This window comes from Linepithema humile, chromosome 8, assembly GCF_040581485.1.
Source record: "Linepithema humile isolate Giens D197 chromosome 8, Lhum_UNIL_v1.0, whole genome shotgun sequence".
Classification (NCBI taxonomy): domain Eukaryota; kingdom Metazoa; phylum Arthropoda; class Insecta; order Hymenoptera; family Formicidae; genus Linepithema; species Linepithema humile.
Window position 1 is genome coordinate 4,535,733 of NC_090135.1, and position 6,243 is coordinate 4,541,975.

The 6,243-nt window shown below is 34.8% G+C and overlaps 2 long non-coding RNA genes across 2 annotated transcripts; one reads left to right on the forward strand and one right to left on the reverse strand.

Moving 5' to 3' along the window:
- The first annotated feature begins 2,478 nt into the window (after window positions 1-2,478).
- LOC137001746 (uncharacterized) lies at window positions 2,479-3,294 on the forward strand. Its single transcript, XR_010891613.1, has 2 exons — window positions 2,479-3,049; window positions 3,109-3,294. It is a non-coding gene; the product is annotated as an uncharacterized lncRNA (long non-coding RNA).
- Window positions 3,295-3,613: 319 nt separating this feature from the next.
- Window positions 3,614-6,157, reverse strand: LOC137001747 (uncharacterized). The gene is made up of 2 exons (XR_010891614.1): window positions 3,859-6,157; window positions 3,614-3,799 (listed from the first exon to the last, which is right to left on the reverse strand). It is a non-coding gene; the product is annotated as an uncharacterized lncRNA (long non-coding RNA).
- Window positions 6,158-6,243: the final 86 nt, after the last annotated feature.

Sequence of the window (6,243 nt, forward strand, 5' to 3'; positions counted from 1 at the left end):
TATTTGCGAGTAGTGTTCTCGCACGTACCTCGTGATACTAGCGCGTTCGTGTTGTTGCCGCCATGTTTGTCGTCTCCGCTCCCCCTTCTTGCTTCTTCTTCGATTAATTTTCCCTTAATGAAATCAATTCCAGGAATTTGATCTCTCGACTCAATGGCGATGCAAAAATTTTCAAACGTGTCTGGTAGTCCGTTGAGCAGCATAATTGTCTTTAATTCCTCTGGAATTTCGATGCCCGTATCTTCCAGTAGATTTACCTTGTTTTGGAAATCATTGATGTATTGCATCATTGTTTGTTTTTCATCCTTCTTCGAATTGTACAACTGCCGGTACAAAATCGCTTTTTTTACGGGACCTTGAGAGCTGTGTACTCGAACCAATTCATCCCATGCTGCTTTCGATGTCGTCATACGCCGAATATGTCCTAACTCATTTTTCGAGACACTTAGTATGATAAGTGCAAGAGCCTTTTCGTCCTTTATCTTCCACTGTGTCTGTCCGTTTTCATCAGTGAGTCTCACTATATTGCCATCGACGTATCCCCATAAATCATTAAAAATTAGGATGCTCTTCATCTGCATTCGCCAGGATTCGTAGTTTCCTTCCGTTAGTTTTTCCACGTGGTGGCTGCTGGCTGGATGCATGATAGTTTCACAATGACGACAAATTCTTACACAAAGTTTTGCTTATAGGTCTCTCTTTTTTTTTTTCTTTCTTTCCTGGGCCCATAACCTGTTGGGTTTTATTCGACGGGAAAGGAAAGATCACACTAACTATGCTTTCACCTTTATTGCACGACCATAACACAGACTGAAAAATAACAGAAGTTCTAATACGCGACGTTTTTATATGCGCCGTTAGCGTGATATCATATAACTAGAAAATGTTTGGTCGGTAATACGTAATGAAGTGGGTTGATTTCCTTACAGATTGCAATCATGTGCAATAAATTATATTAATCATTATATACCGGAAAACAAACGGAGGATACTGTAAGATCTCGATTTTCTTAATAAAGTAATTAATAGTAATATTTCAAATGTTCTATGATTTTCAAAACGGCTTCGACGGTTACGTCCTATATGCGACCCTGGTTATTTATTTGGTTTATTGACGACGATACTTTGATGAAAATGGTAAATGATAGGATGACTCTTTTAAAAATGATTCGACACTGAATTTGTTTCACTATTACAATATAATTTTCAGATTATAAGTACAGCTTTAATATTTCGACTAAGTTCAAAGCGCGTAGATATCGACCCGACTGTCTCTCTATATTTTCGATTCTTTCGACTGTCCTAACTGGTTCGGCGATAGAGAGTCTTGATCTCACGTTGCCTCGCAAGTCGACTTCCCAGAAATTTCTCGAACAATTAGATCGGTTATAATTCAATATAGTAAAAATATAAGGAGCGGGAGCGCGCCCGCGCAGGATCGATTCTATCGAGGCGCTGCTCTCGATCACCTGGCTGCCGTCAGCTGGCGCCGTCTATCGAACGTTCATGCTTGCATCTTACAATACCTTAATAGTAAAAAATACATGCAAATATTTTTAATACTTTTCTTAATAATAAATTTTAAATATAAAAAGTATAATTTTACTATCTTAAAACTTTTCTTACTCGCTGTTCGCCAAATTCAATAAAACTTGTTCGTGATTATTTTCTCAGTTGCTTCAACAGTACATATAATTGATAATGTTATATATTTGTTTTTAAATTAAGATATTGTCGATGTGGTAGCATTATTCATGTAAAATTTCAATTAAGAGACTGATGTCATATAATGTCATATTATTACATTACTATATAATGTCATATAATCATCCTATCTTAAAAAATGATATTTCAAACTCGTAGTTTCAAAAAAGACGAAAAAACTAAATAAATGTGGTCTATTATATTTACGAGGAGACAGTCGGAAAATGATGGTTAAAAAATTGGAGAAAACAAGTGTTTATACTTATCGAACAACAACTTGATAGCTTACTATTAAGCTATCTAGCCATTATAAAAAAAAAATTAGATCTAAGTTAAAGCAAAACAATTAATATTAAAATTATTTACTATTTTTTTGCTAATATTTATTTGCAAATTTCATTTTTTTGCTGCAACTTTTAAGAAGATACTAACAAGGAAAGGGACCCAAGTGTCCCCCTCCGATTTTGACAAGCTTTAAATATGTTGTAAAGTAGTTCAAAATAAGAGACACGTATTTTTTTTATGTGCTTTCTCGCACGTTTAGGGTTGAAACAACCCCCTACAAGCTAAAACGGTTTTTTTGATTTTGACTGAATATCGTCAAAACTGTAAGAGGTATCAAAAAATGTTTCGAATAAAAGTTGCATGGTCTTTTATGAGCTTTATAACCGCGTAAGTCGATTTTTAAAAAAATTTATATTTTTTAATTTACCCCCACCCCTTCTTATTTTTTCAAATTTCAAAATTTTTGTAATGACAAAAGTTGTAGCATTTTTTACGCTGAATTCAACCATATATGATTTTATTATGTTTCGAAATCGCATCTTTCAGAAATGAGCTGTCAATGTCGCACTATATGCGTCGCGCTGCGATATATGCATATATATGCATAACGCATCGTTTGTGCCGCTTGTGTAATCGATGTTTTGTCGTGCATGTGTAATTGATAAGACGAATAAAATTAGAAATAAAGAGTAGCATGTTATGAAATATTCGGAAAAATGTTTTAATCAAAGAACAAAGTTCACTAAAGTTGTTGCCAAGGCATCCTCTCTATTTTACACTTTTATTGTCGCATTTCGAGTGTATTTATAGCGCAGCGCGTTGGCATATCCCGTCAGTGCATATTACGTTTTCTGATCAAAGAACAAAGTTTACTACAGTTGTTGCCAAGGCATCCCCTCTATTTTACACTTTTATAGTCGCATTTCGAGTGCATTTATAGCGCAGCGCGTTGTCATATCCCGTCAGTGCATATTACGCTTTAAAGTTGTGCGCTTGTTAGTGATTACGAAAAAACAATATATAAAACAGCATCAAAAAAAGAACAGCAAATTCACTATAAAGTAAGTATTATTTTTTTGTACACAAATAAGAAGAAATATTTAATTGTTATATTTTTCAGAATGGTTCAATTAAATCCATTTAACGTAATAATGTTAGTATACGTAACTTTTTCGGCCCTTAATCTATCAACAAGTCCGATAACATCTGAAGAACGAGAAATGGCACATAAAATAGAATCTATGCTGAAAGAAATGCGCGATGAGAGATACGAAATGGAAGTAGAAGAATCTTTAGATTATGAAAACGATAACGATATTCCAACAGCAGAGCAATTCGAACTAGGAGATGAAGAGGAAGAAGGTGAGCTATTGGACGCAAATCCTAAAGTTATATGTACTACAGATGAACGTATTCCGTATGAATATAAAAAAAATGCGACTGCATCGACTGCATCGACTGCATCGACTGCATCGACTGCATCGACTGCAGTCGCATTTTTTTTATATTCATACGGAATACGTTCATCTGTAGTACATATAACTTTAGGATTTGCGTCCAATAGCTCACCTTCTTCCTCTTCATCTCCTAGTTCGAATTGCTCTGCTGTTGGAATATCGTTATCGTTTTCATAATCTAAAGATTCTTCTACTTCCATTTCGTATCTCTCATCGCGCATTTCTTTCAGCATAGATTCTATTTTATGTGCCATTTCTCGTTCTTCAGATGTTATCGGACTTGTTGATAGATTAAGGGCCAAAAAAGTTACGTATACTAACATTATTACGTTAAATGGATTTAATTGAACCATTCTGAAAAATATAACAATTAAATATTTCTTCTTATTTGTGTACAAAAAAATAATACTTACTTTATAGTGAATTTGCTGTTCTTTTTTTGATGCTGTTTTATATATTGTTTTTTCGTAATCACTAACAAGCGCACAACTTTAAAGCGTAATATGCACTGACGGGATATGACAACGCGCTGCGCTATAAATGCACTCGAAATGCGACTATAAAAGTGTAAAATAGAGGGGATGCCTTGGCAACAACTGTAGTAAACTTTGTTCTTTGATCAGAAAACGTAATATGCACTGACGGGATATGCCAACACGCTGCGCTATAAATACACTCGAAATGCGACAATAAAAGTGTAAAATAGAGAGGATGCCTTGGCAACAACTTTAGTGAACTTTGTTCTTTGATTAAAACATTTTTCCGAATATTTCATAACATGCTACTCTTTATTTCTAATTTTATTCGTCTTATCAATTACACATGCACGACAAAACATCGATTACACAAGCGGCACAAACGATGCGTTATGCATATATATGCATATATCGCAGCGCGACGCATATAGTGCGACATTGACAGCTCATTTCTGAAAGATGCGATTTCGAAACATAATAAAATCATATATGGTTGAATTCAGCGTAAAAAATGCTACAACTTTTGTCATTACAAAAATTTTGAAATTCGAAAAAATAATAAGAAGGGGTAGGGGTAAATTAAAAAATGTAAATTTTTTTAAAAATCGACTTACGCGGTTATAAAGCTCATAAAAGACCATGCAACTTTTATTCGAAACATTTTTTGATACCTCTTACAGTTTTGACGATATTCAGTCAAAATCAAAAAAACCGTTTTAGCTTGTAGGGGGTTGTTTCAACCCTAAACGTGCGAGAAAGCACATAAAAAAAAATACGTGTCTCTTATTTTGAACTACTTTACAACATATTTAAAGCTTGTCAAAATCGGAGGGGGACACTTGGGTCCCTTTCCTTGTGAGATAGAATTTGTATTGTAGGCTAACCGTTATGGAGAAAGATTGAAGTAGAGTTAATTGTAACAACCGTACCGAATGAAAGTTACAGAATTTGTACGCCGACTATTATACCGCGTGAGACGGAAGTACGCGGATTTCCGCGGATTGAACAGTGAAATCATAACGCCTCTCACTGAGATAAAATATGTCTCCACTTTGCGGGATTGTTAAGGCGCCTATCACCCGGCGTCAATCTCACTTAATCTAATTTCAAATTACATGTTATCTGTTACTAAATTAATGTGTTATTAATCATCCCCCCTATTTCAGACTCCTCTCTCCAAATCAGTATTAAGCAGCTCTAAAGAACCCCGCCCCTCTGCCATTTGTAGAGTGGGCTAGTCACGCTTATCGCCGTTGCTCATTAACTCAATCTGAATTCTAACGTATTCGTTTGTGCGGCGCGTTAATCCGCGCCTGGCGCCCAACTTTCAATACTGCAGTAATTGTTAACATCCATTGCATAGAGCAACGAGGTTTGATACGCTTACCGGCGGGTCTACTTCTGCCCGACGGAAAAGTCGTCGCAATCTCCTAGTTCGAATTGCTCTGCTGTTGGAATATCGTTATCGTTTTCATAATCTAAAGATTCTTCTACTTCCATTTTGTATCTCTCATCGCGCATTTCTTTCAGCATGGATTCTATTTTATGTGCCATTTCTCGTTCTTCAGATGTTATCGGACTTGTTGATAGATTAAGGGCCGAAAAAGTTACGTATACTAACATTATTACGTTAAATGGATTAAATTGAACCATTCTGAAAAATATAACAATTAAATATTTCTCCTTATTTGTGTACAAAAAAATAATACTTACTTTATAGTGAATTTGCTGTTCTTTTTTTGATGCTGTTTTATATATTGTTTTTTCGTAATCACTAACAAGCGCACAGTTTTAAAGCGTAATATGCACTGACGGGATATGACAACGCGCTGCGCTATAAATGCACTCCAAATGCGACTATAAAAGTGTAAAATAGAGAGGATGTTTTGGCAACAACTTTAGTAAACTTTGTTCTTTGATAAGAACATTTTTCCGAATGTCTCATAACATGCTAATCTTTATTTCTAATTTTATTTGTCTTATCAATTACACATGCACGACAAACATCAATTACACAAGCGGCACAAACGATGCGTTATGCATATATATACATATATCGCAGCGCGACGCATATAGTGCGACATTGACAGCTCATTTCTGAAAGATGCGATTTTGAAACATAATAAAATCATATATGGTTGTATTCAGCGTAAAAAATGCTACAACTTTTGTCATAACAAAAATTTTGAAATTTGTAAAAATAATAAGAAGGGGTGAGGGTAAATTAAAAAATATAAAATTTTTTAAAAATCGAGCTACGTGGTTATAAAGCTCATAAAAGACCATGCAACTTTTATTCGAAACATTTTTTGATATCTCTTA